Source organism: Rhagoletis pomonella, unplaced genomic scaffold (genome assembly GCF_013731165.1).
Source record: "Rhagoletis pomonella isolate Grant_MI unplaced genomic scaffold, Rhpom_1.0 Rhpom_scaffold_00001, whole genome shotgun sequence".
NCBI classification, from domain to species: Eukaryota; Metazoa; Arthropoda; class Insecta; order Diptera; family Tephritidae; genus Rhagoletis; species Rhagoletis pomonella.
This window is the reverse complement of record NW_023458555.1, coordinates 106,718,342-106,729,200: the sequence shown is the minus strand read 5'-3', so window position 1 is coordinate 106,729,200 and position 10,859 is coordinate 106,718,342. Positions and strand designations below refer to the sequence as shown.

At 34.9% G+C, this 10,859-nt stretch overlaps 1 long non-coding RNA gene across 1 annotated transcript; it reads left to right on the top strand.

The window, feature by feature from the left end:
• The first annotated feature begins 3,477 nt into the window (after nt 1–3,477).
• LOC118749529 lies at nt 3,478–4,487 on the top strand. The gene is made up of 2 exons (XR_004994238.1): nt 3,478–3,889; nt 4,306–4,487. It is a non-coding gene; the product is annotated as an uncharacterized LOC118749529 (long non-coding RNA).
• The last annotated feature ends 6,372 nt before the right edge of the window (nt 4,488–10,859 follow it).

The window sequence follows — 10,859 nt, the reverse complement described above, 5'->3', positions numbered from 1 at the left end:
CAGTTAATTAATAGAAAAAATCGGTTTTCCGGTTCAAAACCGGTTCGGTTCAAAACCGGTTCACGTCCCCACACAGTACAATGCCAACAGCAAACAGCGATAAAAAGAGACACACATTCGCGCACGTACGTAAATATGTACGCATCCAGCAACTCACTCGTTCCGTCAAAGGAAAAATACAATTTTGTTAATTACAATTACATGCGTTTATTTAATTGTCAATTCTTTTATCCGGCTTTGATCCGGCTCTACATGGACCAATGTTTTGATCTTAGTGTAGCCAAGGCTAAACCCAATCCACCAAAATAAGCCAACTCGAAATAAAAAGGACCACTCTTCTCGCGTTCTTTCTTCCTTCTTTATTTAAAGTATTTAGCTCATGCAACTCGCAGGTTGCCAGATTTATATATCTAAATTCTTAACGCTTATATTTTTAAGCAACTCCCAGGCTGTCAGATTTGTAATAAATTCCATACTTAACAACTACTTTTATTACAATACAAACATTTTCGCCGTTTAATTTAACATTTTGAATTATGTAAAATTATTAAAAAACAAATAAAAAAGTAAAATTTCAAAAATCATAATATATGTACATTAGACTGCATCACTCCCCATACAAAAACAAAATCGGTACTATTTTTCCATTGGAATTATAAAATCTATTATATTGAAGACATCCACCAAAATATTTCGAAAAAATATTAAGATTTAAGTGAGCTGGACCAATTTCAAAAATACCTCAAAAAATTGAGTTTTTTATGAATAAAAATAGTTTCTTAAAATTTTTTTTAAATCCCCTCAAATGACAAAACGGTTTAAGCTTAAAAAATTTGCATACAAATATTTAAAACAAAATTTTAACGGAATCGTAATGATGAGATTTTTGATGCTGTTTTTTAACTTTTTTCACAGATTGGTATAAGAAAAACTTGAATAACTGAGCCTAAACTCTCCTGATTTAGACTTAAGAGGTGTCGGTGGAAACGTAGTTGTTCACCCTTTTTATTTCTTTGCTAATAAACTCATTCATGGAATGAAAGAGAAAGGTAGGATGAACGAACTTCATTCAAAGTTGAATTAAGATGTGTTGGTATTTGAAAAAAATAAAATTGGGACACGAATGATTTTTTTTCGACAGAAATAAAAACAGTGTGAAAATACCTTTCTACTGAGATCCCACAAGTCTAAATCAGAATAGTTTTGGCCCAGTTATTCAAGTTTTTCGTAAATCAATCTTTGAACAAAGTAAAAAAAACAGCATCAAAAATCTCATTTTTATGATTCAGTTGAAAAGATTTTTAAATATTTTTATGCAGATTTTTTAAGCTTAATGTGTTTTGTCATCTGAGGGGACTTTTTTCAAAAAGTTCTTTCAGAAACTATTTTTATTCATAAAAACTCCATTTTTGAGGTATTTTCAAATCGGTCCAGCTCACTTAAATCTTAATATTTTTCCGGAATATTTTGGTGGACGTCTTAAAATGTTATAAGTTTTGTAATCCCGGCGGAAAAACCGAAACTTTTTTTGGTGATGCACTCTAATGTACATACATAGCTGCGACAGATATTCTGCATGTTGCCATTTATTAATTTCGTGGTAAACTCTTCACAGAGAACTTGTATTTGGTGCCAATGTCCATTGCCTGTAATAAGAACATGCTATTTGAAAACTTCCCAAAGTGATTAAAAAACAATGATGATTTTCTCGAGTAACAATGAAAAAGTGAGTATGTAATTTGGTAGTTTTTCGCCTAAATTAACGTTTTAAAATTGATATTGATCAAATACTTGATTTATTTTTTATTGTATTTGTTTCTGGAACTCCGTCGATTGAAATATATGTAAGAATATTGCTTTTGCCCTTTGTTTTTACTGCCGAGAGAAGGGAGTGAAGGCCCTCCCAGTTAAAAAATATTTTCTACGTCACAGGGATGCTTCTGACTAACAAAACGAACAGAACATAGCGAAGACGGCACAATTAAAACGTTGCTGCAAACAAACCGGCTCAACTTGATTGGTAAAAAATCAGCTGGTTTGAATTCTTTCCATATATTTTTGCTATGGTTGTTTTGCCGCATGTGCGTATTTTATCAGTTGCACCAATGTACGCGTCGCCAATGTGACGTCTTCTATTCAAAATCACAGAGTTAAGTTGGATGTCAGTCAAAAGCATCCGTGTGACGCAGAAAATAATTTCTATTTGGCGGGGTCTTGATACTAAAACAAAAACAACTTGTGAGATTTGCTCATATATTTTGCGAAAAATTATAGCTAGATAAATACGACCCTTTTGCGAGCTGTTTTGAAGTTAGAACTGCTGTATATTTCTCTAATTTCGTTCATTTGGTTTTTTTTTTGTGCATCTCGTTATTGTATATGGCACATACTTTTGCTGCTTGCTACCTTCCACAACTTTGTAATGGGGCGCTTTCGTAGCCTTTCAAATTCGGAACAGTATTATTGCGTTTCGTACAATCTGTGCAACGTGCAAGACTTCGAGAACACCCCTAATGTATTATATATGTATATATACACATATGTGTATGTACGTATGTATGTAAATGGGAACGGGAACATCCAGGCTGCTTCGTTGTGCTGACTTATTTTTTTACAGCCATGCGCAGAACAGAAAATATTCTCACTGTATGTGCGCGTATTTGTACTCTTTCAATATTGAATGTAATTTTCTTAGAGAAGGATTTAAATTACAGACGATAAATCTGAGTTCGGACTTTGTTGCAACATAAGTATTTTTCTATCGAATTTAGAATCCATTTTGGTTTATAACGATGACGAAATACTCAGTAATGTTGTAATTTTTTTAACTTAAGAAACTACTTATTTATAGTGGTTTACTTTTTTACTCTAATCGTTGACACTCCGTTTTTTAAGTTTTTCGAAGCACCGCCCTTGTACTTTATTTTCCCTATGATGAACCAACAATGTAAGTGGGAAGTGTTAGACCACGACTATGTACTTGAAAATCGTGCTTAATTTGCTGCGATAACCTTTTAAATTGATTAGTACCACGTACGTAAGAATGTATGTATAAAGCGCTATGTGTACTTCAATCAATTTGTCCTTATGATGAACCGAAAAGGTCGATACACAAGTACAACCGACAAGTCTAGAACGGAATTTTAAAATGTAAAATAATTTTGCGAAATTTCTAAACAAGCTAAAATAATTTGCAACTTATAACCACAAAAATTCCAAAAAGCTAAGTCAAGCAACAGATTTATATACATAAATCCTTTTAAATAAATTCATGCAAGGCAGTTTAATCCATGAAAACGATTGTGGAATGTTAATCCACGACTATAGATTTGGAAATCGACCTTCATTTGCTGCGATAAATTTGTTAAATCGATTAGTACCACGTCCATACAATGTATGCATGTATAAGACGCTACGTTTACTTATCCATATATGCAACTGAGAATGTGCTTATGTATATAGCCGTACATACACATACATATGCACATATATGAATAAGAGCAACTAATTCGAACTTGGTCCTCTACAAAGTTAAAAACAAATTTGTATTTAAGAGTCAGGTGTCCAATGTTTACATTAACTTCATTGAATAAATTGAATATGTCTATTTAAACGAAGCATTTTACGCAAACATCGCTGAACGAGTTTTCATATATATAACAGTGAAATCATAAACAAGCTCATTTGGGTAAAGATATCTATAAACAGTTGTGAAACGTTGTCCTGAAAACGATATATTGAATGTAACAATGTACATACATAAAGTATTTGTCTGAGTTAATTACAAATCAATCCGTTTGCAAAACAAAAAATATGACAACTAGCTTTTGATTTAAAATTTGTATTATGAGCAGAAACAATCTTCACTGATATAAACTGATGCCAGTAGGTAAGTAGATACATACATATGAACATACAAGTACATATCTGTGGCCCCAAGAACATACGTATGTACATAAATGATAACTCGAATTTTGATATTTTTGGTTTTGTGGATTAAATTACATAAATTAATAAAAATAAATGCATCCTTATAAGTTAAAACTTATTATTGTTATAATATTCTATTGAAATTTATGTATGCGCATAGAACTTGTTTGTAAAGTATGTACCAGTAAAAAATTTCTCTGAAATTTTAAATGTTTAATTGAAAATGCAATTGTGCTTTTAAAAAAAAATTGAGCTATCCTTTGTATATCTGACACCACAGATATGTGTATGTATGTGCATATGAAGGTTAATATATATATGTAAATGTGCATACACATGTATGTAAGTACTTTGACCAACCACTAAAAATTCTAGCACTTACATCAACTGCAAGGAACCGACAAAACCATAAACTGCTATGATCTAATGTAGGGGCCTACCAGCACGACACTTTCGAAGAACTTACGGCTATGAGACTACAAATCTTCGAATTGTCAATGCAAAAACGAGACTCAATAATGGGTCGTAGTTTCTCATTTGATTGGAGGTGCTGAAAATGTAAGTAGCTATGCAATATACTAACCAGGAACCAAAAATAACTGTTATCTCGAAATTTCTAATTAAAAAGTTGTCCGAATTCGAACGAAAACAATTGTTTCATTATAGTTATGAGATAAAAAATAGTTTTTTACTTCGCGGATAAGAATTATATCAGGCATGGGCAGAGACTTAGCAGGTGCTAAAAGAGCGTAAGCATCGCGTGTACGTACGTACAAGCGAGAGCGGAACGATGCGAACGCGAGCATGCAAAATGAATTGGATATACTAACACATTCTCACTTTTAGCTCACGCTTGTTTGTGGTAGTGCCGAGCTCTGGTTATAACCCTACGTTTACGTACTGATTTGGGAAGTACGTACTGAACTTTCACTGTACTGAAAACTTTCAATTCTCAATTCAGTGCGCAAATACCCTTATTTTTCTGAAATGTATGCTGATTTGTACTTCAAACTTTATTCCACTTCATTTAACTCAATGGCGTATACAGAATTTTGGTTGGGGAGGGGTGACTCGGGTTAACTTGTCAAATAAGCAGAGGGGTAACTACAGGGCGGCAGGGCTCCCAAAATGCCATGGGCCTCCGATCCGAAAGGACCCCGGCCAAGTGACCACGAGCTCAGAAATAACCTAACATTTTTAACAAAACTAAGTACTTAAAAGTTATAATTTTTTTACGTACTTAAAATCAATTAAAGTGAGACACAACTGAAGACCATATGGTCAAAATTTTTGTTGTTAACGTTACAGTCGCATGTATATTTCTGAAACGTTGTGTATTATATATTTATTTTATTTTTTGTTTTTTAAGCGTGAACCAACAATACAATTGCTGTTACACGTGAAAAAATGAGGGCAATCGCTGAGTAAAAGCTCAGTTATTCAACGACGTAGCGTAAACGTAGGTTGACGTACGTAGCAGCATATAAAATTTACTGTTGATAGAGAGAGAGAAGCAACGGCAACGTCACCGCCATGCGGTGGTGAGTTTTCGTTAACATGCGAATGCCATAAGCTAGATCGTGTCTGCGTCAACCTACGTCTACGCTACGTCGTTGACTGTTTGCGCTTTAAGTGTGTGGAGGTTAGTGGTGTTGCAAAACAGTATTGACAATTTGGTGGGTTTTGACCAGCGAGTCTGCATGAGTGTGTGGCTATAGTGTGCCCCAAGCGAAGTCGAACGAAAGCTTTGATGCCGTTGCACCGAATTGATGGTGGGTATTTGGGTTTACTTCTGTCGACATTAAATTGTGTGTAGTGATGTTGAATGGTTTTCCAGTCAATCACTTACTTGTGCCTCTGTTGTGATGAGAAAAATTTATGTATATCATTTTTGTCAAGAAATTGGAAGGTATGCAGTGGCTATTTTCCGGCTTCCTTAGCACGCTGGTCCGCAAGTTTGTTTCCTGTTATTACACTGAGTCCAGGAACCCACATGATTTTTATTGTATCTTTGTTTTCGATTAATTTGTTGCGGATGCAGCTTATGCAATAGTTACTGTTCGAAGGATTTAGTATAAATGTTATAGTTGACATGCTGTCTGTACAAATTATTGTTTTAGAAGAACAACTTTCAGCGAAATTGATAGCTTTCAAAATCGCTGCGGCTTCAGCTGTGTAGACAGATTCAAAATGAGGTAAATGGCCTGCAGTTATCGTATCACCGGAAGAATTGACTACTGCGAATGAAGTATAGTCTACGGACTTGGATCCGTCGGTGAAGACAGTTGCCACACTGGAAGAAATGGAGATAAAGCTTTGGCGAATAATTGTTGGTAAACCGTTGGGCTTGTGATGTTTCTCGCATGTTTACTGAGGTGTAGGATAAAAGGTGACTTGTTCAACAACCATGGTGAAAATTCCTTTTTCTGGCTTAGTATCGGGGTGTTGATTCCAAGCTCTTTCCGTTATTTAATAATAATAATAATAATAATAGATTGGCGCTTATACATATGTTAGTGTTTGGCCGAGCTTCTCCTCCGATTTGTGGTGTGCGCCTTGATGTTGTCACACAAAGCGGAGGGACCTACAGTTTTTTCATGAGAAGCTGTTTTTAATTGCAGAAATACACTCGGAGGTTTGCCATTGCCTGCCGAGGTACGACCGCTGTTAAGAAAAACCCTTTTTTCTATATTTTTTGCGATGTTGCTTTGACCAGGGTTTGAACTCAGGTGCTGCGGAGTGGAAGCGCGCACTGCTTACCACTACACCATAGCGGCCGACTATCCGGTATCCAGTGCATTTGGATATTACGGATTTTTGTCTAAGAGGGCGGCTGCGATTGATTTCAGTAATAACCGATTGGCAAAGTGCGTTGTTATTACAAATAAAAAGTTTAGAGACTAGTTTTTTGGTGTTAAGCTAAATTCTCTCTTCGATGGTTGGCAATCCAGCCTCCGAAAGTATGAATCTGGTAGGTGACTTTTGAAATGCTCTGATGCTACTACAGACGATGGGGCATACAGGTGTTTTATGTTGCACTTTGCGCAGTTTCCATATATTGGAAGACCGTAGTCTTTCTTCGATAGAATAACTGATTTTGTTACATTAACTAAGGTGGAAGCGTTAACTAACAGTGTTTCGAACTTATATACTTAATAACATTTAACCTGGCAGCCAGCTGCTTTCTGAGGTACAAACAGTGTTCTTTAAAGGTGTATCTTTTATCAAGAATAATACCCAAAAACTTAAGACTATTTGAAGTTACGATATTTACGTGATTATAATTCAGACTTATATTACTACACTTGTGCGTACGGCAAATGTGAAGGGTTTTACATTTGTTTACATTAATATTAGCGCCTGAATTTTTGGACCAGTTTGAGATGCTAGAAAGCATATCACAAAGATCTTTTTTGGCTACATTTAAATCATTTACTCTTGTAAAGAGAAAGACGTCATCGGCAAACAAAGATGTCAAATACTGTTAAATTTAACTATTATGTTATTTACTTCATTAAATGCAATGCTAAACAAAACTACTGACAGCGGGGAACATTGCGGTATACCGTTGTGTAAATCATACATATCGGATAGGGTGGAGTTTATTTTTGTTTTAAACTTGCGGTTTGAAAAAAAGTTTTTGACAAAGTCAAACATGTATTTGTCAATGTTATTGTGGCTTGTTAACATTTTATTTGTAATATTTTTATTGAGCTTTGTACCACGATTGTTTATTAGGAAAAATTGAAAAAGCAACAAAGTCTAAGCGGTAGAGGTTATAGCAGTATTTCGGAGATCACCAGATAAGGAAAATTAATTAGCAGCAAGAGTTTACGGGATGTATATAGCTCAGTGGTTAACGCTTCTGACTTTGAATATCGAATACGCAGGTTCGATCCCTGCTTAAGTCTAGAAAAAAGAAGTCTGTTGAGGAGATGTGGTGATCTCCGAAATATTGCTATAACTTCTACCGCTTAGACTTTGTTGCTTTTTCAATTTTTCCTAATAAACAATCGTGGTACAAAGCTCAATAAAAATATTAAAAGTCAAATATTGCTTTACTCATGTTCCATTTTTCAATTTGACGCAAAACTGCGTGCACACCGCCTCGATCAAAAGCTTTCGCGAAGTCGAGGCTTTAGCATGGGACATGATTACTGTTGGAAAGCGCGGAAGAGATATAATTGTCGAACAGAACTAAAGTGTCAATAGTGCCTTCACCTTGTTTAAATGCAATTTACTGCGAACTAATTAGATTGTGTTTTGAAGCGTACCAGGAGATGCGCTTGGCAATTTTTTTCCAGTAATTTCCCCAGATGGATATATTACTTTCTTTAAAATATTATTGAATAGACCAATTATTTTAAGTTTCAAGCTACTAGGAAGATGTTGGAGCATAGGGTACGATATTCTATCACCGCCTGGAGTTTTACAGACATAGTCCCCAGTGCTAGTCCTAACTAGACAGTATCGATTTCGGAATTAGCAAGGTCGCCAGCATAGTTTTTATAGTTGTTGCTTTTTTCTAAGCATTCGTTCTTAGCTGATGTGAAGGATGGGTCGAAGTTTGAGTCCGATGAATATTCCGACCAAACTGCAGAAAAATAATTTGCCATATCTTTTGGGCAAAGAATGGTGCCGCTGGGGCTGTTCACGAAAGGAATATTTGTTTGGTTATAAGAACCTGAGAGCTTTTTGATATCAGCCCAAGCTTTCTTAGTATTTGTTCTGTGGTCGATTTTTTCGGAAAATTTATTTCAACAATCTCTTTTTGCTTGTTTTGATTTACTCCTGAACAAAGAATTTGCTTTTTTATAACTAGTTAAATTACTGTCAGACCTATTTTTTCGAAGTTCCGTCCAGAGGGCATTTTTTTCATTTCTTAGCTTAGAAAGTTCATCGGTCCAATATGGAATAGTTTTTTAGCACTTTTCTTGGAAGTTTGGGAAATAGAGTGATGAGCTGCGGTGCGAATAATTTTCGTGATTATGGAGGCTTCTTGATTGATATTTTTAGATAGAGGTGACTCGTTCGAAAGTTTGGTAGTTATATTTTGAAAGCTCTCCCAATCAGATCTGTCTGTTAAAAACCTGGGGCAAACGGATGTGATATTTCCTGAACTAATGAGTAGAATAGTAGTAATTTGATAATGGTCACTACCGTACAGTTCTTCTAATGTGTTGGTGCAAAGTTTCGGGGCTATATTTGTGGAACATATTGTTAAGTCTATGTTAGTAAACGAGGAATGTGCAGAGAAGTGTGTAGGTTTATTGTCATTCAAAACTGTGAGATTTTCTGTCAGAATCGAATCTTCCAAGATTTCACCTCTTTTATTACAGATGTTGGAGCCCCAAAGAGGACTCCAGGCGATAAGATCGCCTAAAATTATTATGGGAGTCTGAATAGAGTTTATTATATTAGTTAAATCGTTGCGTGTGAAATTTTGTTGTGGGGGTATATACAAAGATATAATCGTAAAGTTAAAACTGAGTGAAATTTCAATTGCAAGAACGGAGATATTTGATTGAATGTGGATTAATTTATGCGGAATGTTCTTTTTTACCAAAACCACAATACCTTGTTTGTTTTGCTTGTTATGCGGTAGATTGTGAAAAAAACTTTGAAATTGTTTGGGAACATGTGCGGGTTTTCCAAGAGCCAAGTGAGTTTCCTGAAGAGATCGGAGATTGCTCTTTTATCAGCAGCTCAAACTCAGTGTAGTTGTTGTAGAAACCTTTTATATTCCATTGCAAAATTTTAAACATAGCATATAATTTGTAGAAATTATGGGGTAAATCACTGTAGGGTGTCAACTGACATGAGTTGATCATCATTATTATGATGTGGGAAAACTTGTTTTGTTATATTTGTTATGAAGTGACAGCAGTCTCTGCTGTAGAGATTTGTGGAGCATATTGAGTTTGGATGTTGTGGGCTTGTGCGAGAATATGAGAGGGAGTGGAATCTAAATGGAAAGAAGTATGTAATAATTATTGTGGTAAAGAATCGAAGTGAAGTTTATTTGTTTCTGATGATGATGAAGTTTGTACATGTTGATTGTTGCTATTTTGTACTGTGTAATTGTTTGAATTCGGTTTGGTTTTGAAAAAATTGTTAGAGGAATTATCGAGTGAATCGGCAATAGGTGTTTGAAGGTTGTTAACTTGACGGTTGTTGTTGTTTTCTGTTGTGGGGTTTATTGTATTAGAGTGCAGGGAGGAAAAATGGAAATTTCAGATTGTACCTAATATCACAAAATAAATGTACCTAAATGAGACAGATTGTACCTAAAAAAGATACATCATTCATTTGTAGTTTTTTTTTATAAATTTTATTTAAAACATGAATACAAAAGATATATGTACTTTAAACATGATTAGGTTTTTCAACTGAGCCTATATCTATAGACTATAGTCTAATGGGAATCGGAGAAGCATTGTTTTTGTCTAATTTTGACTACTGAAAAATATTGGCGAAAAAGACAAAAAACACACTTTGCGAAGTATACTTCTTTATCCAGCTTTTTATAAAACAACAGGAAGTCTGCTAATTTATCCGATTCCTTTTGATAGGTGCAGCAAATCTAGAGAATGTTATCAATGTGCCGTAAGTAACTTCGAAAGCATTTTAAATATATTTCCAGAAATCAGAAAGCGAGTATGGGTCAAATAGCTGTAGTTCTCATTTAAAAATATGAAATTTGAAGACATCCTATTATGGGCCAAAAACTTACAAGTAGCCGCCTTAGCAGCGCATGTACACGCCTGAAGGCCTATTCTGATCTAAATCAAACCAAAGACCATTTTTTAATCCCACTTGACAATGAAGGCCTATTCTGATCTAAATGAAACCAAGGCCAGTTTTTAGTCCCATTTCACTCATTTGACCGCAAATGCCACTGAATTTGACTTAGTGAAAATAAGCGTTAA